This window comes from Sander lucioperca, chromosome 7 (genome assembly GCF_008315115.2).
Source record: "Sander lucioperca isolate FBNREF2018 chromosome 7, SLUC_FBN_1.2, whole genome shotgun sequence".
In the NCBI taxonomy this organism is placed as follows: Eukaryota; Metazoa; Chordata; class Actinopteri; order Perciformes; family Percidae; genus Sander; species Sander lucioperca.
This window is the reverse complement of record NC_050179.1, coordinates 2,225,983-2,252,078: the sequence shown is the minus strand read 5'-3', so window position 1 is coordinate 2,252,078 and position 26,096 is coordinate 2,225,983. Positions and strand designations below refer to the sequence as shown.

At 42.6% G+C, this 26,096-nt stretch overlaps 1 long non-coding RNA gene and 1 pseudogene across 1 annotated transcript; one reads left to right on the top strand and one right to left on the bottom strand.

Moving 5' to 3' along the window:
- Positions 1–600: 600 nt before the first annotated feature.
- Positions 601–24,498, bottom strand: LOC116038796. The gene is made up of 3 exons (XR_004102170.2): positions 24,069–24,498; positions 16,906–16,909; positions 601–612 (listed from the first exon to the last, which is right to left on the bottom strand). It is a non-coding gene; the product is annotated as an uncharacterized LOC116038796 (long non-coding RNA).
- LOC116038795 lies at positions 7,035–11,321 on the top strand (annotated as a pseudogene).
- Positions 24,499–26,096: the final 1,598 nt, after the last annotated feature.

Here is a 26,096-nt window from a genome sequence, read left to right as displayed (position 1 = left end):
TCAGAAGGGTAACGAATGATTAGTTGCCCTTTTTCAGAAGGGTAACGAATGATTAGTTGCCCTTTTTCAGAAGGGTAGTTACCATTTTTCAGAAGGGTAACAAATGATTAGTTACCCTTTTTCAAAAGGGTAGTTACCCTTTTTCAGAAGGGTAACAAATGATTAGTTACCCTTTTTCAGAAGGGTATTTACCCTTTTTCAGAAGGGTAGTTACCCTTTTTCAAAAGGGTAGTTACCCTTTTTCAGAAGGGTAACGAATGATTAGTTACCCTTTTTCAGAAGGGTAGTTACCCTTCTGAAAAAGGGTATTAGTTACCCTTTAGTTACCCTTTTTCAGAAGGGTAACTACCCTTTTGAAAAAGGGTAACTAATCATTCGTTACCCTTCTGAAAAAGGGTAACTACCCTTCTGAAAAAGGGTAACTAATCATTCGTTACTCTTCTGAAAAAGGGTAACTACCCTTCTGAAAAAGGGTAACTAATCATTCGTTACCCTTCTGAAAAAGGGTAACTACCCTTTTGAAAAAGGGTAACTACCCTTCTGAAAAAGGGTAACTAATCATTTGTTACCCTTCTGAAAAACAGTAACTACCCTTTCAAAAACAGTAACTACCTATTTTTTTGTGTACCTTATTGTAAAGTGTTACCGTTCCCTTAGCTGGGCTAGCAGGCCCGACCGGCATCCTTGTTTCTGATTTCTCCCCGCCTTCGTCGCCTCCCGCTCCCGAAAACAATCCAGTGAGCGCACGGTGGTCTGGCTATGTCCTCCGGAGGACAGGTCATGCCTTCGCGACGAAAACTTGAAGTTTATTCCCCCTCAAAAATAGGTAATTGAGCACTGTAGTGGTTATGACCATATCAGTGACTATGTAACTATATGGAAACGGGCCAAATGATGTATGTGGCTTGCACAGTGATAGCGTTAGAGAAGGCTATCTGTAGTCTCGCGCTGAAGTCCTGGTGTAGCAGGAAAAGATAAACAGTGTGCAGCTAGCCTTCTCTAACGCTCTAACACACAAAATGGATGAGCTGCAAATACACACAGAACTGCTGCGTGATGATTATCACAGAAGCCTGGCTGAACACATTTATCACGGACGGCAGCTAGCAGCTAACAGGGCGAGCTAGCTGCTGGCAGGATTGAGACAGGGTAGGTGTCTCAAGTTTGCCAGCACCGATTCAGGTCGGGTTTTTTTCAATCGAAAGTACATATTTATAGCGATCAAGATTAACGTAAAAATTGGCTGGAATTCTCCTTTAATGTTACAATCTAACAATCTGAGTGTATCTTAATTCATATATGGACTCATGAATAAAGTGGGGTTACTTTCAGTCACAGTCCTTACCCACACATAAACGACTTAGAAATGATCAAAGAATTGGGTGATGGCAGGTTTCGAAGAACAGCAACCGGATGTCGCCCTGCCGTGGACAATCATGTAACCAGTGATCAGACTTGTCAGAAGTGTTGCCAACTTGGCGACTTTGTCGCTAGATTGAGCAACATTTTAGACCCTCAAAAAGCGAATGGCAAAAATGTTAACGACTCAAGACCTTCAGGGGAAAAGTGAGATATATTATATTGTAATTAATTTCCATGAATACTGCACAGAGTAATCACAGTCCACGGCTCTTTTGCCAACAGCATGGGGTCTCTCTCCCTCTCCTTTTCGACCGTTAGCAGCAGGCAGTTAGCCTACACAGCCACTTAGCTTTATGCATATATACACTGGATTCCTCCTGGCATAATTGTATGACAAAAGCCACATTAAAAAGAGAAGTGTAGCCAAGGCCAGAAATATAAACCACTTATCAAATATTAAAGGTAATATTAAGGTTAAAGATAACCTTAGAATCCATCAAACTTTTGACAGTTTCACATTCAACCCTGACAAAAGTAACAAAATGTTTATCTAAACTGAAATGGTGGTGCATTGAACACCCTGTGTGCACTGCACACTGTCGTGTTTGTTAAGTGAGAGGAAGTCACAAAAGCCCCAAAAGCTTCTCTCATTGTATCTCTGTTTATAATAAGTAATAAAGCAAAAGGATTACAAGACACATCGATGTGGGCCATCCTACTTCACCCTGGAGCTCCATAGAATGGCCCTGATTCCCTAAATCAGACAGTTAATATACTATTCTACTCAGCCGAAGTCACCCATTGGTTGTCCACTCCTCTTAGCGCTCTCCTGGTCCAATGGCTCTTCAGTCGCTCCCAAAGGGAGGAGGGTGCCTATAATTCATGTAACTCTTACATGACTTCTCACATGACCACACTCAACTCAACAGTTGCTTCACAACCTATGTCTCTCATCCTGTTTCTAGGTATTTTGTACTTTTCCACGGTTCCATACTGATGTAACCTGTCAATACCAGCTCATCATGTGTTAAGAGGGAGGGTAATGATCTAACACATATTGCAAAGAGCACCATTGATTATCTAATCCAGTTTACACACATATTGAAACGAGCACCATTGTACTATTTATTCCACAGTTCCTATAAACATGTAACCTCTCAGTAATGTTACACACACACACACGTGATGAGACAAGGGAAAACTTAGGTAACATAAAGGTCACTACCAGGTCACAGGTTGAGTTCTATTTGGCCATACTCCATCGCTAAGCCAGTCATGTGCTCAAGTAAATTTATTTACGTGTGTCTCCAGAGTTGGGGGAGTCCAAGCAGCTGCATGATAAGGGAATGCTGTGTTTCGGGACCACTTGAAGGTCCAAAGACTAAAGGCCCCACATACCTTGTTGTCAAACACATACACCAACAGATAGGTTGTTCTGTTCCCCAGAGAGAGATCGAGTGAACTGAGCAATCATGGCCACTCAAGACAATGCTTGTGATTCCACCAGTTGCGACGCAGCACCTTGGCGTCAAGTAGAGCAGTCCAGAAGGAGCTCAGTCCTCCAAGTAAGGAGATAAGCTGAGGGAGTCAACGATTTCTAGGAAAGGGTTCCATGTCCTTTGGAATGTCGCGATAGAGCCTTTCAGAGAATATCTGAGCTTCTCAAGCTTCAAATTGTCAAGCACCTCTTTAATCCAATGGTCGTGTGTGGGAGGGTCTTTCTGCAGTACAATTATTTATCTTCCAAACTCCCTAAACATTATTCTTTGACCTATTTTCTTAGCAAAGACTCAATACCTGGAAAAATTCACTTCTCAGAAAATTATTGTATTTTTTAGTTAATTGAGCTGTGAGCTGTCGACCCCAGAAACAAAATAAATCAACCCCGGAGGGGCGAAGGAGAGTCCAGGGAAGGCAGAAGGCCACTGGGGACCAGGGAACAGAAAGTCACCGGGGTACAGGGAACAGAGAGTCACTGGGGCACAGGGAACAGAGTCACTGGGGAACAGCGCCCTGGGGCACAGGGAACAGAGAGTCCTCGGCAACAGGGGGCAGAGAGGCCTCGGCAACAGGGGGCAGAGAGCAGCAACGAAGGCAGAAGCCTTCAGGCGGCCGAACAGGTTGGCGAAGGTAGAGCCCCTCAGGCGGCCAAGCAGGACGGCGAGGACTCCGAGGCAGCCGTCGACGAGGGTAAAACCCCTCTGGAGGGCAGCGGCGAAGGCCCATCCCCTCAGGAGGCCGTCCGCGACAGCGAAACCCATCAGAAGGCCGGCGGCGAAGGCGAATCCCTTCTGAAGACTGGCGGCGAAGGCGAATCCCTTCTGTTAGCCAGGCAGGCTCAGCAGATAAAGAGGCAGCTGGGCTGAAGACAGACGACGGGTCAGCTGGGCTGGAGACAGGCGACGGGTCAGCTGGGCCAGTGTCTGCCAACAAGGTAACAGGATCAGTAACAGACAACAAGGCAACAGGGTCAGGAGTCGGCAACTCCGCCGACAGGGTAATTGGAGCATTAGTCGGCCGGACCACCGACAAAACACAGGGAGCAGGAGTCGGCCTGACCGCCGACAGGACACGGGGGGCAGGAGTCGGCCTGACCGCCGACAGGACACGGGGGGGCAGGAGTCGGCCTGACCGCCGACAGGACACGGGGGGGCAGGAGTCGGCCTGACCGCCGACAGGCAAAGTCTCATGGGGGCAGAACAAAGGCAAAGTCACTAGGGAGGGCTCTGGGACTCCAGAGACCAACAACGCCTCAGGGACAGTCTCTGGGACGCCGGAGACCGGCAAGGCCTCTGGCTTGCCCGTAGACGTGGACTCTGGGAGGTCTGTCGACGTAGACTCTGGGAGGTCAGTCGACGTAGACTCTGGGAGGTCAGTCGACGTAGACTCTGGGAGGTCAGTCGACGTAGACTCTGGGCGGCTGCACGTCAGCGGCGGTTCTGGGAGGCTGCACGTCAGCGGCGGTTCTGGGAGGCTGCACGTCAGCGGCGGTTCTGGGAGGCTGCACGTCAGCGGCGGTTCTGGGAGGCTGCTAACCAGCCGGGGATCAAGGGAGCTGCTAGCCAGCCAGGGATCTGTGAGGCTGCTAGCCAGCCGGGAATCAGGGATGCTGCTAACCAGCTGGGGATCTGTGAGGCTGCTAGCCAGCCGGGAATCAGGGATGCTGCTAACCAGCTGGGGATCTAAGAGGCTGCTAGCCAGTCGGGGTTCAGAGAAGCTGCTAGCCAGCCGAAGCTCGGGGCGGCTGCTAGCCAGCCGGGATTCTGGGAAGCTGCTAGCCAGCCAGGAATCTGTGAGGCTGCTAGCCAGCCGGGAATCAGGGATGCTGCTAACCAGCTGGGAATCTAAGAGGCTGCTAGCCAGCCGGGGTTCAGTGAAGCTGCTAACCAGCCGGGGATCAGGAGGGCTGCTAGCCAGCCGGGGATTCCGGATCAATGACAACCTGGGGACACTAGAGAACTCAGGAACACTAGGAAGCTTGGGGAAGCTAGGAAGCTCGGGGAAGCTGGGCAGTGCTGGGAAACTGGGCAGCTTGGGGACACTATGAAGGCTGCTAGCAAGCCTGGAATCTGGGAGAGTGCTCACTAGCCTGGACTCAGGAACACTAGGAAGCTTGGGGAAGCTAGGAAGCTCGGGGAAGCTGGGCAGTGCTGGGAAACTGGGCAGCTTGGGGACACTAGGAAGGCTGCTAGCAAGCCTGGGATCTGGGAGAGTGCTAACTAGCCTGGACTCAGGAGGGCTGCTAGCTAGCTTGGCCACAAGGGGGCTGCTAGCCAGCCGGGGCTCAAGAAGGCTGCTAGCTAGCCTGGATTCAGAAGAGCTGCTAACTAGCCTGGACTCAGGGAGGTTGCTAGCTAGCTTGAATTCAGGAGGGCTACTAGCTAGCTTGGGCTCCAGGGGGCTGCTAGCTAGCCTGGATTCAGAAGAGCTGCTAACTAGCCTGGGCTCAGGAAGGCTACTAGCTAGCCAGGACTCAAGAAAGTTGCTAGCTAGCCTGGATTCAGGGGTTTTGCTAGCTAGCCTGGATTTAGGGAGGTTGCTAGCTAGCCTGGATTTAGGGAGGTTGCTAGCTAGCTTGAATTCAGGAGAGCTGCACGTCAGCCCGGAGTCAGGAGAGCTGCACGTCAGCCCGGAGTCAGGAGAGCTGCACGTCAGCCCGGAGTCAGGAGAGCTGCACGTCAGCCCGGAGTCAGGAGAGCTGCACGTCAGCCCGGAGTCAGGAGAGCTGCACGTCAGCCCAGGGTCAGGAGAGCTGCACGCCAGCCCGGGAACAGAAGGGTTGCACGTCAGCTCGGGAACAGAAGGGTTGCACGTCAGCTCAGGCTCAGAAACACAGGTTAGCTCAGGCTCGGGTACACAGGTTAGCTCAGGCACACAGGTTAGCTCAGGCTCAGGTACACAGGTTAGCTCAGGCTCAGGTACACAGGTTAGCTCAGGCTCAGGTACACAGGTTAGCTCAGGCTCAGGTACACAGGTTAGCTCGGGCTCAGAAACACGGGTCTGCTGAGGCTCAGGACAAAACACAGGCATGGAGATGGGGAGGCGAAACTCCTGTGCTGTGGCCTGCCAACGCACCTCCATAAGGTGCCTAGCGAAAGCGGGGTCCTCCTCATGCAGGGAGCGGAAAAACTCAATCAAAAGTTCTCCCTCAGAGTCCAGCGGGTGAAAAACTGGCAAAAACTCCATAACTACTGGGTCCCTAGTACGGTCGGATCGTTCTGTCACGGCTGGTGCGAAGGCAGGCAAGGTTGGGACCCAAATGCAGTTTAAAGAGCTTTATTCAAAGAAAAGCAAAACTTACTTGGAGCAATAATCCAATACATAAAGGAAATCCACGACATTGAATGCAGAAACAAAACAGAACGCACAGCAAAGAAGACGAGACGATCCGACAAGAGACAAGGGAAAACAGAGAGGCTAAATACACAAGGTAATGAGGGAACGAGAGGCAGGTGACACAACAGGTGGAACAACTCAAAAAAGGCGGGAAACAAACAAAGACAGGAAGAAAGCTAGACAAGACAAGGGAGACAAGACCGACTACAAAATAAAACAGGAAACCAAGCAAAACAGAGAAACAAGACTACACAATAAAACAGAACAAAATACCAAAACCCTGACACAAAGGATACTTGAAAAGGTAACCCAAACAGTCAACGGTTTCTGATACCTAGAAAACAGGAACACCCAAAGGGGTAAAATTTATGAAGCCTTAAGAGCAGAAAAACATCTGAATGCACTAGTCAAGGTGTGAGTTATGTCTCGTTGCTTTCCCGCTCTATAGTCTGAACATTTGCCGTCTCTATGACCCTTAGGTCAAACCACAGTATATGTAATGTCTATTTAGCAGGAGCTGGTGCACTATCGCAGAGAAACAGTTTTCCCTTGCACTCGATAACCTTTTCAATATATCAGCGTTCATATATTTTCTTGTTACAAATAAGCATAATTATAAAATTTCCATTACACTGCCTGCAAAAGAGGTAGACCTCTCCTTCTAGGCTCCACTTTTTTTGCCTCAACATCACCTTCATTTTCTTTATAATTAAAATTGAGGAGCAATTGTATTGAAATTAAGAGTTTAGGGTCGTTCTAGTTCCATTCAGGTTGAAGTTTATCAGGTCTTTCCCCTCAGGACTGATCCCATGTCATCTCGTATATTAAGAACCTTAATTGTCTTTAACCCTCTCTAGGTATTATTATGGTGGGAGTGATCATTGGAGCCAAGCGGATGGGATTCAACCCTGACAACGTGGCCACGCCCATGGCTGCCAGCTTTGGGGATCTCATCACTCTTGCTTTGCTGGCCTGCTTCAGTCGTTGGTTCTACTCCCTTATAGGTAAAGAGAGAGGACAGCACAATGGTCTGGTAGGCCAATTTGAATCTGTAACATACATCAGAGCAGTGGGACATAATACACTGGTCGTCAGAGGCCATGTCATTTTCACTTTTGGCCAACAGATGGTACTCATGATCCTGGAACTAACACATCCATACCAGTTTTAGACTGATTCCTGGTTGAAAATAACGGTATACATAATGACCTTTTTCTCTTGACAGATCTGTATCCCCATGTGTTGTACCTGGTTGTTCTGTTATTGTTGTGCCTGATTCCTCTTTGGGTGGTCATCTCGTCCAAACATCCTGCCAGTTGCATCCTGCTCCGCACAGGCTGGGAACCAATCATTACAGCCATGTTCATCAGCAGGTACTCACCTTGACAGACCTTTTCAAAAGCATTCACATGCATTCAGACTACTTTAACTTTGTACTTGTAGATGTTGTTTGAGTTTTGAAGTATATACATTTGGCAAATTATTCATTTCCTTGACATTAAAAGGTCTAGAGTTTTAAAAACACTAATTATAAAAACAATCATTTCCTGTCTGTCTTTCTTTTAGTATTGGAGGACTTATTCTGGACTGTGTCAGATCCAAACCTGGCAGGAATCATAGTTTATGCTCCAGTCATAAATGGTGAATTGCCCTCTTTTTAAAAGTGCATTTATGGGGTACATTTTTGTGAAGATGAAGGTCTAAAAAAAAAACATTGGCCCAATAAATAGAGTAATGGATGTGTCCGTAAGCTATGTCGAGTCTCCGAGTATTTTGTTTAGTTTTTATATTTTTCTAATGCCATACAATCCTGGCCTCACCCTACTCCCCACCATCTCTGGAATCTCCAGTAGATCCATCCAAACGTCACTCCCTCACTTCAAGAGAATCTTTACTTTCTTAGAGCCCTAAAATACTAAATATCTGACTTTAAAAGGTTAGTGACGACAAAGGCATACTGATACTACCTGTATGTAAAAGTCCTGTCTATTTATGGGAAGCTCATCAGATATCTGTGCCTAAAGTCATGGAAAAGGAAGACAGGTGAATGTTTAATGTTTAGAGGTCAAGATAACTTAAAGGGGAATTCCACCAATTTTAAACAAGTCTGTTTACAGGTCTCAGGGAGTACTACTGCATATCTGAAGAAAAAAAGTTGTATATATCCTTTTGTGGCTCTAGAGGGAGCTGTTTGAAGACTTAATCGAAAAATAATCGTAACCGAAATTCAGAGCCTATAACCGACGTAATTTTACCAAGTTGGTTATTTCGGTCTTTTAATCCTATTAATATTTCCGTGGCAACCCACTGTGTGTTAATTTACTTTCCCCTTAAAACATATTACGGCCGCTGCGTGTGTAGTCACGTGACTCCGCCTCGTCCAGTCTGCGACCATAGGCGCTTTCCGATCGGATAGTACTTTTACTTTTTAGAGGAAAAGTACACTTCTAAGCAGTTCTAAGAACTACTCTCCCCCAAAATCTTTTTTCCCGTTTGCATTCCCACTGGCCAAGTGGCCAGAGGGACTGGTAGGAGGGGTAAGGGAGCGACGCAAGCACGGCAACGGTCTTTATAGCATCTTCACTAGACCTTAGCGTCACATACAACAACAACAAATGATGCTAATACTTGTGCACTTTTCCTATATTAAATGCACGTCCATTCTCGTAGTAATTCACATAATATTTTGCTCAACACAGACGGGGCTTTATTATACACGGAACAGACCCCGCCTCTGCCTGCTGCGCTGTGGACGCGTGTGTGTGTGTGTGTGTGTGTGTGTGTGTGTGTGTGTGTGTGTGTGTGTGTGTGTGTGTGAGACGGCCGGCGAGCCGCAGGACACGCTTGTGGAGTTTAAATCCGAAAAGACAGTTAACCACAGGTTCCCGTTAATCTTATGATGGACATTTATTATTTATTTTCTACATTTTTAGGAAACTTTTTTTTTTTACATTAAAACTTAAATTACTTTTTTATAAGACGTTTTTATTTCATTGTAAAATCTACTGTTGTAGATTTCAATTCAGTTGTTTGAAATATTTAATAAATAAGCATTAATTGCTATCTGTGTGTTGTTTCCTTATTTTAGAATCACAAAGATAGGATTATGCACTCTTTCATTAGAAAAAATAACCGTGAACATATTTACAGTATAAGAAAAGAAAAAAAAATTAAATTAATCGTTCAATAATCGTTATCGAGGTAACTTGTTCGATTAATCGTGATTATGATTTTAGCCAAAATCGTCCAGCCCTAATAGACAGTATATAAACTGGACCAACAGATCCCGTTGCTCTGGACGTAGATCAGTGAAGGATATTAGAAGCACTTTTCCGGTGAGCGCTGAGTGTTACTGTGCAGCCTCCAACTGAGAGAGACGACGTAAATGTGACGTGAGCAACCTGTCTGAAAGTTGTAAGTCTACTGGTAGCTGTGCCAAGAGAAATCGCAATCATTCCCAATTTTGCAGAGACGGAGAGCGTAGGTCTATGTAAGGAGATAACATGGGCACAGGCTAATTATTGCTAACTAAAATGCTAGTTAACATTAGTAATTAAACTTAAACAGCTAATGTAAGTTGAAACTGCCTGCGAGCTTCTCTTGTACTATACGGTAATTTGTCTTTTATGCGACAGAAAGTCGCTTGGTTATGACATAATCGTTAGCCTATTTTTACAAAAACGCCTGCTACGGAGCCATAATGTGAGGTACAAGGTAATGGAGCCTTCTATATTTATATAATAAACAATGGACAAATAAAGTCTTTAAACGCTTCAGATGTAAAGTTATTCGCTGTCAAAGTGACGTCAAAATGAATGGCAGTCAATGGAATGCTAACGGCGGGTGAGTGCTTGTTAGCATCAAAATGGTGCCATAGGATCTACGGGTTGTTGACAGATGCTTACCCCCTTGGAAATCACACATGACTGTTACGTTTTAGACAGAATTGAACCCAAATGCAGACAACAACGCAGAGCCGGAGAAGATTTAACAGGTTTATTACAATGTTCCAGGTTTTCAGAAAAGGGGAGAACAAGTCCAGGTCTACAGAGGGGTACAGGTCCAGGGGTTCTGAGCAGGAATAGTACCGTACAGTCCAAGTATCCGTGTTGAGTCCCTTGTGAGGTCCAGTTGTGGCGGGCAGGATAGGTGGGTGGCAGGAGTCAGGTTCCAATATACTGAAGCGCAAGAAAAAAACAATCAGGACAGATCAAAAAACACAAAGAGTAATACTAGCAGGTTGAGTCAGCAGCGAGACTAACGTGGTCGTCTTGACTATGATCTGACGATGAGTGGCAAGTTTGACTGGGTATTTAAAGCTGAGGTGATTATGGTGAATGAGCTGCAGCTGGAACCAGACTTCACTCCTGCAATTAAGGACAGACAGAGGGGAGGGGCAGAGCAGAGACAGAGAGCTACCTAGCAACAGCAGCAGCAGGCCTAATGCCGCGTTCTATTTACCTCGGAACTCGGAAGCCGCAACTGGGAATGACGTCATACCCGAGTTGAATGCGTTCTATTTAAAAGTAGGATTTTCATTGTTTCCATTAGCTCTAGCCCGGTTAGCTATTGTTAGCAGCCAGTTGATAACAACGCATTACGCCATTTTTTGTGCATGCAAACAACGTAACAACATGTCCACAGATAGAAGTTGGACATGCCTGTGTGAACGACTGATTTAGTGACACAAATAAGACAGAAGTGCTTATAATAACGTTATGTTACTGCAGCTTTCACAACTGTTGATACAGGAGGCAGCCATGTTGGATTTTGAACTCGCGCTACTGCGAGGTTGTACAAGTTCCGAGCTCGTAAATACGAGGTCAGGGGGCGTGTTTATGATTTTGACCTCGTAAAAAACGAGTTGCGAGGTAAATAGAACGCGGCATAACAATGACATGCAAATATAAGTGCTGACCCTGCCCCCATCTTTTCTTTCCTAATCAGGTATTGGAGGAAACCTCGTCTCCATACAGTCCAGTCGTATTTCTACTGAATTGCATTTGAATTACTCACCTGGAGAGGTTCCTGAAGACCGTAAGGGCTGCTTCAGCCCTTGTCACACTTTCTTTGGTTCAGGTAAAGATCAAATGGTCAAAACATTTAAATAAAGGCAATCAGTTGCCCAGAGGCGATTCTACGACTTTTTAAATAAGCTGGCACAGTGGGGTCTAAGAACCAATGGGGGTAGGGCCATGGGAAATCAGAAAATCCTATTAGAAGTAAATACAGCATTAAGAATTGGTTTAGAAAACATTGGGCATGTGCCTTAATACAGGTGATTATACCTGAAAAGTGGCACTGCACAAGAGCCTGAAAATAATTTGTATTGAATAACTGTTTTGCATGGATAGGACAACACAATTTTACTCTACTGAATAAAAGTCATCACACATCACAAAAAGACAGCTCTTCACACCTGGCATTAGAATGCATCTCCACATGCATCTGAGGGACCACTTGTGATCGGATCTCACTTCCCTGCTCTTTATGCAAATAAACACGCACATCATTTCCATTTGCAAAGACCAAATGCGTTGTTGTTTTTAACCGGTGGGAGTCAGCACTTCCTGTGTCTCGTCTGCCAGAAATTAAATGAAGGAAGAGGATATCAAAACAATGCACACTGTGTCAATTCCTTGGTGTGTTCCAGAACAAACCAAATCGCCCAAGATGTTTGGCACACTTGTAACGTATTTGTGGTCTGATTGATCGGAAGTCAATACGCGCCTGTAGTTAGAGAGGGGAGCAAGATTATGTAACACTTTATATACCAAACAAGCATACTTGAAATGTTTGAAATTGTCAAAGTTAATGACCAGTTTGTAAAACAATACTCAATATGTGAAAAGATCATAGTATATAAGAACAACTTGGCAACTTTGGTGTCAAGAAATGGCCTAACTTGTTTAAAATTCTGCAAATTGAATTTAACTTTATTTGCCACCTTTTTTACATGACTTTTGAATGTTAGGGTGGAGTCATATATGACTCCTAGGTACCTGAATTCATTTACAATATCAAGCTCCTGTCCTCCTGTTACAATGTGACACCTTCATGTTTTGTTTGGTAAACGCCATACAAACAGTTTTTTTGGTGTTTAGGTAGAGACATGACTTAACTGCCCAGGAGTTTCTTTAACAGCTGACTGTTTCCTACAACAAACGCCAACACAAAGCACAAGTCTCTTTCTCCTTCAAGTGCAGTCAGAAATGTCATTGAAACGATCTGAAAAAAATAGTTGTTAAATATAAAGTCTACTTGTGCTACGTTGCGGGGAAGTATTACATAATACAACAGGATGTCACACAGATCATTGAAGTGACCCACTGTCGCACAACCCAGCGTTAAATAGCCCAACCGACTGATCTTGTGTTAATGAATAGCTCCAAAAAACCGCCAAGGTCAAAGTTCAAGCTCTTACCAGTAAACTCGTTTGTTTGACCACAAACATGTGTAAGCCAAACCATGCTGATGATTACTTAACAAATGAATGACATGCCATTAAATGATAATGTTTCATGCTAATTTACTTTTGATGTGAGAAGAGGTTTGTAAGTACTTGTTAAGTGATGCAACAGCCCCAACCCTCTTTGTCTTTGTTCCTGGATAGTTTCTCACATCTTGACCGAAGGTCTCCTTTCTCAGTGTCCTTTATGGGTGGATTTCTGAGGCAGTGTGCTTTTGCAAAAACATTTAATTTTAAAATGTCCACGGCAGTGTTTTCTTTCTTTTTTTCTTTTCTAAAGTTTGTCAACCATGTGTAAACCTCTAACAACATATAAACAGATTATCTTCTGGCAATCTTGTACCTCTTTAACCAGCTGCATTATGTCATGTAGATCAAGTAAGGTTTGACTGCTTGTTGTTAGCTGGATGTGAAGATCTGAGAGTGCCAGCAAGGCTGCTGCAAGCCTGTATTTAAAACAAAATAAACATACCATGGGTGTGAAGATCAGACTAATGCTTTATGGAAAGTTGAATTGTGCTTTACCGGCCAACTGTTGCTTCTCAGAGCGGTAGGCCATGGCTTTTCTCATAGTTTTGCATCTTGTCCTTTATGCAAATGAAATGTCACATAAAAAAGCAGGGGGACATTCATGCAGCCTTGTCATGCTGAGCACTGTTAGCTTTTATAGAGAAGTTTGGTACTCTAAAAAAGCTACATGACTTTGTATATAGGGTAAGCACATCAAATAAATATATCGCAAGGTTTAATGCTAAATGCATTTATCGTATTGTTTAAGGTTTTAGGTTAATTTTTAACCGGGGCCAGCTCTAGCATTTTTTTAGCCCTAGCCAAAATATGTTGCCATGATGCCCCCGCTGCTGTGATATGATTGCTGGATATACCAAGCAAACTTTTTTTCACTTTCCTGGAGAACGAGTGGATAGCTGACAGGAAAAAATCACAACTGTTGTGTTGAATAAGGTTAGGGAAAAAAGGAGCTACGTACCGCTGGCTTTTCCTGGTCTATTATTTCGCTGAGAGGAAACTCAATAAAAAAGCCATTTGCCAACACTAAATATCAAACAAAAGCCAGACACTATATCGAATTAAGTTGCTGTGAGCTGTAGCCTACATTCACCACTTCTGAACTGAGGCAGAACATAACCTAATCTTGGAGCTTCGATCCTCCACAGCGCCGTGCAATGCAGGCTATCTCAGAGCTGACCGGGCAAATATAGCAGTTTTCATCAGACTCACCCTGGGTCTGATTAATTAAGTCTACTGCTAATTTATAACACTAATAACATTATTAATACTATTGATAATACTGTGCAATATCTGTATACTGTGCAATATCATTACTCTCATTGGCCAATATCTATTATTCATTGAATATAATCACCACTATTGGGCAATATTCAAATAATTTGCAATAACCCACACTGCATATCACACTGTATATAAAACCATATTTTTTTTTTGTATATGTATATAGCGTCTCAGAACTGTGCACCTTACCCCCCACCCCCCCCTTTTTTTTGCACTACTTATTTTATTTCATGTTGTATATTTGTTTTACGTACATGTTGGCACTGGAAAAGGAGTTGCTTTCAATCTCATTGCATTCTATTCTATTCTACCGTCTGCAAAATACCCCCGTGAATCAAATCCATATACTTCAACGTTAACCATCAAGCTACTAAGCCTGTATGGAAATTAACACCTCTGCTGCTGTGTTACATTCGTTAACGATAATAGGAGACGAGACAACACAACACCGGCGTCATTAAACGCTGCCTGTGGCGATATCAACATGCAGTATCATTGACGAAAAAGACAACACTTAAATGTTTATCTGCATTGCATTCCACATTTTCTTTTCGCCCTCTCTCTCTCTCTCTCTCTCTCTCTCTCTCTCTCTCTCTCTCTCTCTCTCTCTCTCTCCACACACACACAGACAGTGGAGCCCGGCTAAATGTGAGATTGTCTCTGTAGGCTACTCTGTCTGGTTCTGGTGGTTGATTAACGCAGATATTTGCTGATTGGCTCTTATAACGGGCAGGATGGGTAGCGCACTGCCATGAGGCAAATGTCTGATTACTCCACATTTTAATTGTATTATTTTGTTATTAAATTATGAATCTGCCATGTTCTCAGGTAAATGTAGTAGTACAATGTCTTCCTCTGATGTAGCAGCACACTGTAAGTCAGTAGTAGGCTATACAGTGAAGTTGCATATTCAGTGGTTTGGAGTCCTTCTGTAAGTAATTTTAGGGTATATTTTGGTTCTGGAGAATTCTACAAGCAGCACACCGTTCCAAACAGGCACATTTTGAACGGACACTTGAAAAGGGATAAAATAAGATCTGGAATCCCCAGGCACTTAGGCCCCAGATTCTGATTCCATTTGCCTTACACTCTAAACTCTAAACTATCCCTATTAAGCGTATTCGTTTTGATGATCACTTAACCAGTAGACTGAAATAAATTACTGAGACGATAGAATAAAGTCAACACTTCTTTAGTAACAACATTTTAAAATATATACAAATACACATGCAGGCCTATACATGCGGGCTACACAACTGACACCTCCTTGTGTCTCCCAGTTATGCGCAATAGTTAAAAAGTTCCACTCCTTTTTTTCCTTCTGGGTGTAGTCCTTCCTCTGTGTCCTCAGCATGGGTGGGGGATACTTCATGCACCCCAAGATGGCAGAAATCTGTCTCTCCAGCAAGAGTGAAACAGGTACTCCTGTATCATGTCTTCCTTATCCCCTCCACTGTCTTCGTGACTTGAATAAACACATACTCATTCCTATGGGCTATTTCCTGATGTAAGAGTTACATGACTTATAGGTACGCTCCAAATCAAAGTAATATCCCTAAAGGTGTGTTAGACCTGTAGTGAGTGTTCAAACATGTCAGTTTTCATCAATTCAAGCCTGAAAGATATTTTCCTCACTTCACACTGTACTAGTTACTCTATATTACAGTAACACAGACAAACACTAGCGTGTTGTAACAGAGAGCTGTTGCTACTCTGCTGCTTATTAATTAAAATATTTCATTAATTACACCACTGTCACTTTATCATGTCATTTGTCTCCAAATACTCCGTATATTATTATATTTTAGTGTCTTATTATTTATTTCTGTTATTGTATATCTGGATGTATTTCTGTTGTTTCTATTGTACTGCTACTGATTTTCCCCCATAAAGGTGTATCTTATCTTATCTTATCTTAGCAGATTGCTATATTTCAACATTTTTATGACATCCTTAACTCTAGGCTACATAAGTGTGGCCTACCAACAGCATAAGCCTGTACTGCAGTACCTGACTGGAAACGTGATACTTTGCTAATTAGCAACAAGACGCCTTGTGGTGCCTGGGTCCAACACCTGGGCCTGGAAGATGGTTTGGATCCTCTGACAACTTTTTTTCTATCTAACACAATTGAAGTCTAAAAAACACTGGATTCCTCCTGGCATGATTGTATGACAAAAGCCACATTGAAAAGATAAGTGTGACCAAGGCCAGATATATAAACCACTTCTTATCAAATATTAAAGGTAATATTAAGGTTAAAGATAACCTTTGAATCCATCAAACTTTTGACAGTGGCACATTCAGCCCTGACAAAACGTAACAAACCGTTTATCTAAACTGAAACAGTGGTGCGTTGAACACCCTGTGTGCACTGCACAATGTTGTGTTCGTTAATTGAGACACAAAAGCCCCAAAAGCTTCTCTCATTGTATCTCTGTTTATAATAAGTAATAAAGCAAAAGGATTACAAGACACACATCGATGTGGGCCATCCTACTTCACCCTGGAGCTCCATAGAATGGCCCTGATTCCCTAAATCAGACAGTTAATATACTATTCTACTCAGCCGTAGTCTTCTCCCATTGGTTGTCCACTCCTCTTAGCGCTCTTCTGGTCCAATGGTTCTTCAGTCTCTCCCAAAGGGAGGAGCGTACCTACTGTATAATTCATGTATCTCTTACATGACCTCTCACATGACCACACTCATAACAGTTGTTTCACAACCTATGTCTCTCATCCTGTTTCTAGGTATTTTGTACTTTTCCACTGTCCCATACTGATGTAACCTGTCAATAGTCTAGTCAAGTCAAGTCATCTTTATTTGTCAATTTCTTCACATATACTAGACATGCAGAGGAATCGAAAGTTTGTTTCTCACCATCCCACGGTGAAGAAGAAAAAATGCACAACAGATTAGACAAGACATTCCTACCACAAGAGTAAAAAAAAGTGCTCAACAGATCTCTCTCTCTCTGTGTGTGTGTGTGTGTGTTTCTACCAATATTCTTGGTCCAGTGTTTGTGGTCCAGCACCTTCCAACAATACAGTCTCTGCCCACATTTGGAATGCGGTGGGGTTGTTTCTGAAACAGATTAATTTGAAAGCTGTTATTTATGGAATGCACGTACTAATTGCACCATATTTATGGTGCAAGGAATGCACATAAATACTGACATTGTCACACATTTTGTGTACTTGTGACATATATGCATGACATTACTGAGCAAGTAATTGTACATTTTTAGCACCGACAACTATAATGCAATGTATTGTGCTTGCAAAATATAGTGCACACAGCTGCTCTGTGCGTTCTATGTTTGACCACACCTGCTAGCCATACAGAATGGAAATGTCCAAATGTCAAAACCGCAGTGATGGACGACACCCCGCTCCTTAGAATCACACACACACACACAGAACCTGTTGCAAAGCGCTTCTATCTCTGTGTGTGTGTGTGTGTGTGTGTGTGTGTGTGTGTGTGTGTGTGTGTGTGTGTGCCAAAACAGTTTAAAAGTCTGGCTACAGAAGCCCACAGACCCAGAAGACAGCAGAGGGCCACCTGATTGCTTAATCTTCTCTGCAAAAAAGGTAGCTTTATTTTGCTAAATGTAACCTTAATTGTCATTGTGAAACTTATAACTTTCCCTCAATGTTTGTCATGTTTTCCACGTGTTCCTTGTCACTTTTGAAGCTTTTTGACCGATTACAAACCTGTTGACGCTGAGAGGCACATTTGAAGGATTGCAAATCAGTTGTTTTGACTCGCAGAACCAGTGTTGACTGTAGAGACAGAAAACAGAATGATAAGAGTGTTAACAGGGATATGAAGTGTACAACCACATTTACATATTGGTTATTTAATTATTGTGTTAGTTGGCGGACGGATGTAAATGCTAAAAACAGTAGTTTGTATAGGACTAAAGTGGTGATAATGGTGACACTTGAATTATAATAGGTGTTTTTGGTTTCACCACAATGTCTAGCATAAATGGTCAAATATTAGCTGGGTGTATATTATTATAGCAATCTGTACCAGCGTTAAAGCATTTAGTTTTACATTGTTGTAACACATTAAATGGACAATTCTGGCGCAAATGAATTTTTTTTTTAAGTCATTGTTTCAATAAACAAAAACATTAAGAACAAATTTAGGTAATTTAAACTGCAGAAAAATTCTGTAAAATGTTGTGTAAATGTTACTTAAATATAGTCCATAAATAAAAGTTAGAAAAAGTATTTAAAAATTACCTTGAAAAGCCATTGGTTTTAGGTGAGATTTTTCAGTTTGAAGCAGTCAGTGTTTAAGTAAAACTTACAAAGAATGAGAGAGTAAAATTCAATAACCATATTAATAAACATAAGTAAATTACTTGAGGTTTGCTAGTAAAAGAAACTTATATATGCAAGTAAAGTTTACTTGATGATCGCCCTTAGTAGAATTAGTAGAATTTACTTACAATTCCTAAGTGCAAAAACTTTCCTAGGTTTTCCCAAGTAAATAACACTCAACATGTTTTTCAGTGTAGGGAAATCTTTTCCTAACACTAAAACAAAACAATAAAACAATAAACGGCAGCAATATCACAAGACAATATCACAAGACATTGTTATATGATGTGGTCTGGTAGTGCAGAAAGGTGTGCAACAGCAATAGTGCAACAGCAGCAACTTCAGAGTCCAGAGTTTTGTGCAAAAAAATGCTATGTACAAAAAGAAACAGCAGCAACGTCAGAGTCCAGAGGTTTTTTTGTTTTTTTTGGGGCAGAGAGAGAGGGGGTAGAGAGGGGAGAGAGTTCAGTTTCCTGACAGCCTGCTGGATAAAGCTGTTTGCTAGTCTGGGGGAGTGGGCACTGAGGCATATATCTCCTCCCAGAGGGCAGGAGGCTGAGAAGACTGTGTGCGGTGTGGCTGTTGTCGCTCACAATCATGGTCGCTTTTCGGGTGAGGCGGGTGTTCTATATGTCTTGCAGGGAGGGGAGTTGCGCCCCAATGATCTTTCCAGCTGTGTTCACTATGCGCTGCAGGGCTTTTCTGTTGTAGTCAGTGTAGTTCCCACCCCACACAGTGATGCAGCTGGTGACAATGCTCTCAATGGTGCCCCTGTAGAAAGTGCCCATGATGGGTGAGGGGGCTCTTGCTCGCTTGAGTTACCAGCTCATCATGTGTTAACAGGGAGGGTAATGATCTAACACATATTGCAAAGAGCACCATTGATTATCTAATCCAGTTTACACACATATTGCAAAGAGCATAATTGATTATCTAATTAAGCTTACACACACATATTGAAAGGAGCACCATTGTATTTCTATATTTATTCCACAGTTCTTATAAACATGTAACCTCTCAGTAATGTAATTTTGGTATTTAGGCACATTAGCATGTTAACTTTAGTTTATTTCTTCACAACACACACACACACACACACACACACACACACACACACACACACACACACACACACACACACACACACACACACACACACACACACATGTGTGATGAGACAAGGGAAAACTTAGGTAACATAAAGGTCACGACCAGGTCATAGGTTGAGTTATTTGGCCATACTCAACAAGCCAGTCATGTGCTCAAGTAAATGTACGTGTGTCTCCAGAGTTGAGGGAGTCCAAACAGCATGATAAGGGAATGCTGTGTTTCGGGACCACCTGAAGGTCCAAAGGCTAAAGGCCCCACATACCTTGTTGTCAAACACATACACCAACAGATAGGTTGTTCTATCCCCCAGAGAGAGATCGAGTGAACTGAGCAATCACGGTCATTCAAGACAATGCTTGTGATTCCACCAGTTGCGACGCAGTGCCTTCCAGAAGCGTCCAAGAAGCGACTATCCGCTCTGCTGTACTAAAAATACGTGCCAGGTCTATTTGTGACAGCGCCGCGTGCATTGCACAGGGCCCGGCAAGAAGTCAAACGACTAGATTAAAATAAACACCCTGTGCAGACTCATCTGCACAGGGTGTTTATTTTAATCTAACTTTAATCTAACTTAATTTAAACTTTAATCATATATCCCATCACTACAATATTTTAACAACTAAAACACATGTTGCTCTGGAATAGTGATGTGGAAAATGTTCTGTAAGCACTCAAACACACATGAAATAATGCCCCAAACATTGAAGGCTGAAGAATGTACAATAAGAATTGAGTGACACAATTGTATCACCAAACCCAGAAGTCAAAGCGTCTTCTGCCAAGTGAAACATAGAGCATCTACAGTTTTTTACGATCGCTATGACACTTTTTTCAATACTTTTAACAACTTTCCTAAACTCTTAACACAGTTAGCACAACATCCGTCTGTGTAGGCTATACAATTAACACATTTATTTTGCTTTGACACGAAATGCATACAGTTAACACAAATTTAAAATGCTCTTAAAAAATAACTTCTTTTACACACAAGCTCCACCAAGACCAAAACAATGGATCTTTACTGCCAAATTTACAAATGCTTTCACTCTGTATGTCAGAACAGATAACAACATGTTCTAAACCTAACTTATATGCTAAAGTCAAAGTGAACAGCTGTTCATATTGTAAATTGAAACACAAATATATCCCCTGCATTTTATACATGCATTTATTGAGAAACAGCTGATTGAAGTTATGCAAAAAGATCAATCACAGCTGATTCCCTTCTAGGAAACACACTCACATGTTGAGGTTCTTTCAATCGCATGATCATATGGTAGTACAGTAAAAGAGGACCTATTTGAACAATATACTGTAGATGAACACAGAAAATAAGAAAAATGCCTTCACGAGGGAGAGGAAGAGGAGTACCAGGACAATTCTGTCTCTGTCTCCTTTTTTTCATAAACCGTACATTCTATAAAACTACTCTGAGATGGGTCATTCATTTTTTGTATTGAATTTCTGCAGCAAAAGAAAAAATGGTGGCCGGGTTGCCTCAGTGGGTAGAGCAGGCGCACATATACTTTGACGTTTATGCCTCGATGCAGAGGTCCAGGGTTCGAATCCGACGATTGTGACGATTTCCTGCATGTCTTCCACCTCTCTCTCTCCCCTTTCTCAACTAGCTGTCCTGTCAAATAAAGGTGGAAAAGCCCAAAAAATAATCTTCACAGTAAAAATAAAAATAAAATAAAAAATAAATATGCATGCATTTACTAAACCCAACAAAACAAAAATGTAGAGAGGCTTCAAGAGAAACTGCAGTGCAAAATACAAGCTATGGTCAATACATTATACTATTGTCTATTGTATAAGGGCAGACCTGACACATACAATAATGCAGTTTCTGTAATTCCATGGGATGTTAGTGTTTTGTATGACATTGTGCTATGATTGACTAAATGTTCCTGTTGGGAGAGAACATGTGTTAGTGTTTTGGAAGAATTATTTGATTTTGAGACATGTTTGCATTGTTTTGGTAAACACAGTGTATTGTGTTAGTGAATTATTGTATTTTGAAAATCAGTGTTGGAGTTTAGTTTACAATGTGTGATTTGTTTGAGCATGAAATGAACTGTTTTGCCAATTGTGTGTTGTAGGTGTGTTGGTGCGTTAAGAGTTTAGGAAAGTTGATAGTGATCGTGAAAAACTATCTCTTCAGAGATAAAGAACTTGAACGTGATTGGCTATCCTCCAGATCATATGATGACCAGAGCTGGTCTTGCCTTAATGTTACATCAGCCCCTGCTAGGGCCTCACATGTCATACACCCACATATGGATCATTGGTTTTCATTTAACCAATGGGGATCTTTAAGAGGTCAGTAAGAGGACACTCTCTCTGGAACATACACTAGGACAAAGTACAGGAGTCTTTGGCAAACAACATATGATTAAAAATGTTCAGTTGTTTTCCCAGTTTCCACATAAGGAGAAAGAGCAAAGTCACAGTAATCAGAACTTTAATTATTAATGCTTCATTCAAGTTTACTTTCACAATGCAACACATTATTGGTAATAAATACCAATAAGTATGCAACTTTGATTTGCCAAATAAAAATAACTCAATTTTCACAATAAACTTTGACCAAACTCTTCTGCTGCAGGCAGTGATGGAGATGTAGTAGATGAATGGTCTATACTTTGACTCCCTTCCACAGGAGCAGAGTCGCTGAGTTGTGCAGTGTTAGGCTGTGGCTGTCCCAGATATTTCCTTAGTGTATTTATAATGCGTTCCATTTGTACTCGGAAGTTGGATTATTCGAGGTCAAAGATGGAAACACGCACCCTGACCTCGGATTTCCAAGCACGGAACTCGGACAACCCCGAGTCAAAATCCAACATGGATGCATCAACAGTTGTGAAAGCTGTAGTAGCATACTGTTATTAGCACTTCTGTCTTATTTGTGTCTCACTAAATCAGTCGTGCGCACAATCTTTTCAAACTTCTATCTGTGAACATGTTACGCTGTTTGTATGCAAAAAAAACAGTGTTAATGCATTGTTATCAACTGGTATTGCTAACAATGACTAACCCGGCTAGAGCAACCCCACAATGAAAATATGACTTGTAAATGGAGCGCATTCAACTCGGGTATGATGTCATTCCCAGCTCCAGCTTTAGAGTTCAGAGGTAAATGGAACACACTATTAGAAAATATGTAACAGATGCTGCACCGGTCTGAACTAGCCTGTCTGGCCAATAGATGTAAAATAAAACCTCAGCCTCAGCACACAACTTCAGTGTGTAGCCCTGGTGGAAGAGCAGGGGTCCTCCCATAGACATAACATTTGTGGATGTAGCATCCGTGATGTCACCCATTGGTTTGTGGACTGCCGTTTTGAAGCCTTGAGTTTGGCGAGGCATCTTGATTTTTGATCTGGCCATTCTAGGCGACCAAAATGTGCAAAACTTTGATAAAGGTAAAACACACAGTGAGAGGGTCAAATTTTAAGATGAAAACACAGCAACACCTAAAAACAACTTCACAGCTATTTTAATGTACACAGTACCATGGATACGCATTGCTAAGCCTCTGTCGATGTGTAGCCACGCTCCTAAAGCATCCCCTGCTTTTACGTCTTTTAAAAAAAAAAATGAAAATGAACATCATGTATAGAGACTTGAAAGTAGCGATTGAGGCCATATACCCATTATGAAACTGTTAATAATAATATCGAAGCAGAGTTGTTTTTGCCCCCTGATGGAAGTAGATAGAATGCAGGTTTTAGGCACTTTTGCAGTGGCTTCTAGCCTAGAAATCTAGACGCACCCTAGCGGCAGCAAATGTATTTTGCAGCCAGGAGGGTCTAGGCACTCTCCGTTGGCTTGCGAGCTGGAAAAACCAAACTCTGGTCAGGCCAATCACATTGTGTATGGAGTTGGTAGGCGGGCTTATGGCTGCTGCTGAGATCTTCTGGAAGACTTGAAGTTAAGCTTTTCTTTGAGAAAAGAACAAAGAACGGCACTGAAATCATTCTTAAAAAAGGAAGATGTGTTTGGACTTTTGCCGACCGGATACGACAAAAGTTTAATCTATCAAACTAGCTGCTAGCCTCTACCTTCTTTGTTGCTCTGCCTGGTTGTAGCGCTATCCTATTGTGTGCAGAGGGAATTTGAAAGACAACCGTTTATCCCGCCCCTCAGATTGAGCCCTGCCAATGGTGAGTTCCCAGACCCAACATCTTGATGTGGGTCTGGGACCCAGTCAACATAACAGGGAGGGTAATGATCTAAACAAGCTTGCACACATATTGCAAAGAGCATCATTGATTATCTAATCAGGAAATAACCCATAGGAATGAGTATGTGTTTATACAAGTCACGAAGACAGTGGAGGGGATAAGGAAGAAATGATACAGGAGTTCCTGTTTCACTCTTGCTGAAGAGACAGATTTCTGCCATCTTGGGATGCATGAAGTATCCCCCACGCATGCTGAGGACACAGAGGAAGGACTACACCCAGAGAGAATAAAAAGGAGTGGAACTCTGTAGCATAACTGGGAGACACAAGGAGGTGTCAGTTGTGTAGCCCGCATGTATAGGCCTGCATGTGTATTTGTATATATTTTAAAGTGCTATTACTAAAGAAGTGTTGACTTTGTCTCAGTAATTTATTTCAGTCTACTGGTTAAGTGATCATCACAGGGCTTGACATTAACTTTTTGAGGCACTTGTCCTTTGGACAAGTATATTTACGTTTCACTTGTCCATGCACAAAAGTCACTTGTCCGGGTAAAGATTTATCATTTTAAAAAACAAATTGTGTTATGCTAATGCAGAATTCGAACAAACCGTTGAAAGCATCCGAACACTATCAACATTAATAAAATTCAGTTGAAACAGTAGAAGCAAACGTGTCCCAAGAATAGATTTCCCCTTCAACAAGAAAAAAGGATCTTCAGACTCCATAATACAAAGTAATACTTTGCACGCCGGTGTGCAGAAGTTAATATATCGAGATTCTAAGACAATATTTTAAAGTTTCTCATTACTTTCAGATTCCTAGTCAATATTCTGAGTAACTAAGTCAATATATTGAGATACTGAGCCAATAGTTTGAAATATTAAGTCAATAAATTGAGATACTAAGTCAATATTTTGAGATAAGTCAATATATTGAGATACTAAGCCAATATATTAAGATTCTAAGTCAATATTTTAAATGTAGTTGTCATTACTGTTTTTGTACTTCCTTTGGTTTTTGGATCCCTTTTTACTACATTCTGGAATAGTTTTTTACCTGCTGCAGCTCTCAGGACTCCCTTGATTTATTTTTGTGTTTTGGTCAAATAAATCCTCAACTCCAACTTTCTCCTGCCTGCCTGCTCTCTGCGATTAAGTCCTTTAATCCCCTGCGTTGTCACAGAACGATCTGACCCTAAATGGACCCAGCAGAGTTCGAGCCTCTCCTTCACCCACTGGAACCAGATGGTGAGCGGATGATTTATTTTTTCCGTTCTCTTCATAAGGTGGATCCCGCCTTTACTAGGCACCTCATAGGGGTTCGCTGGCGGGATGTAGAGCGGGAATTCAGCCCTCCAGAGTTGAAGGACATATCCATCAGTCTACCTGTTTCTCGGCCTACTGGCTTCCTGGCCACTGGTTCTCGGTCCCTGTACCAGCCGGCCTCCCTGCCTACTTCTCCAGAACCTCTGCTGACCTGCAGCTTTCCAGCTCCCGAGTTGTCCAGGGTCCCCGGTGTCCCCGGTGTCCTCGAGCTCTCCAGTATCTCCGGCGCCCCAGAGACCGCCCCAGTGACTATACCCGTCTCCGGCACCCCAGAGACTTTGCCTTTGTCCTGCCTCCCAGAGACTTTGCCTTTGTCCTGCCCCCCAGAGACTTTGCCTTTGTTTTCGGTCCGACCGACTCCGGCACCCCGTGTGTTGTCGGCGGTCTGACCGACTCCTGCCCCCCGTGTGTTGTCAGCTGACTCGTCGCCTGTCGATTTTTTTCGACATACTATACATATATCTATCTAATAAAGCAGGATGCCTCTGTGTGTGTGTGTGTGTGTGTGTGTATGTGTGTATGTGTGTGTATGTGCGTCTGTCTTTGAAATATGAGCTGTTCATCCAATCTACTTCACACTTGGTTTCCTGGGTACGCAATGAACTTGGGGTTTAGATTTTGGAGCATTTGGAGCAATTTGGACAGCATTGGATATTGGATATTAAAATATGTGAATAAAACTAAACGGGCGAACAATAAACTTCTGGCGCAGCACGCAGCAGGCTGTTGACAAGCTCTGGACAGCAGCGGGGTGGAGGAGGTTTACCGGCTTGGACTGCAGTTCACTTTTTGCTGTTTCTATCGTAACATGATTGCTTGATGTTAGGCAAGGCAAGGCAAGGCAGCGATATATATATATATATATATATATATATATATATATATATATATATATATATATATATATATATCGCTCTGCTATGCAAGGCAATGGTGTGTTGTTCTTAGCAGGTTTGTTATCAAGAAATAACAGACTGCAGAATGCCTTAGAATTCAACCAAGCCATGCAATAAAATAACAGTTATAACAGTTTTTATGCAACAGTTTAACACACCAGTATAATTTGGATATACCAAGCAAACTTTTCTTCGCTTTCCTGGAGCACGAGTGGATAGCTGACAGGAAAAATCACAACTGTTTTGTTGAATAAGGTTGGGAAAAA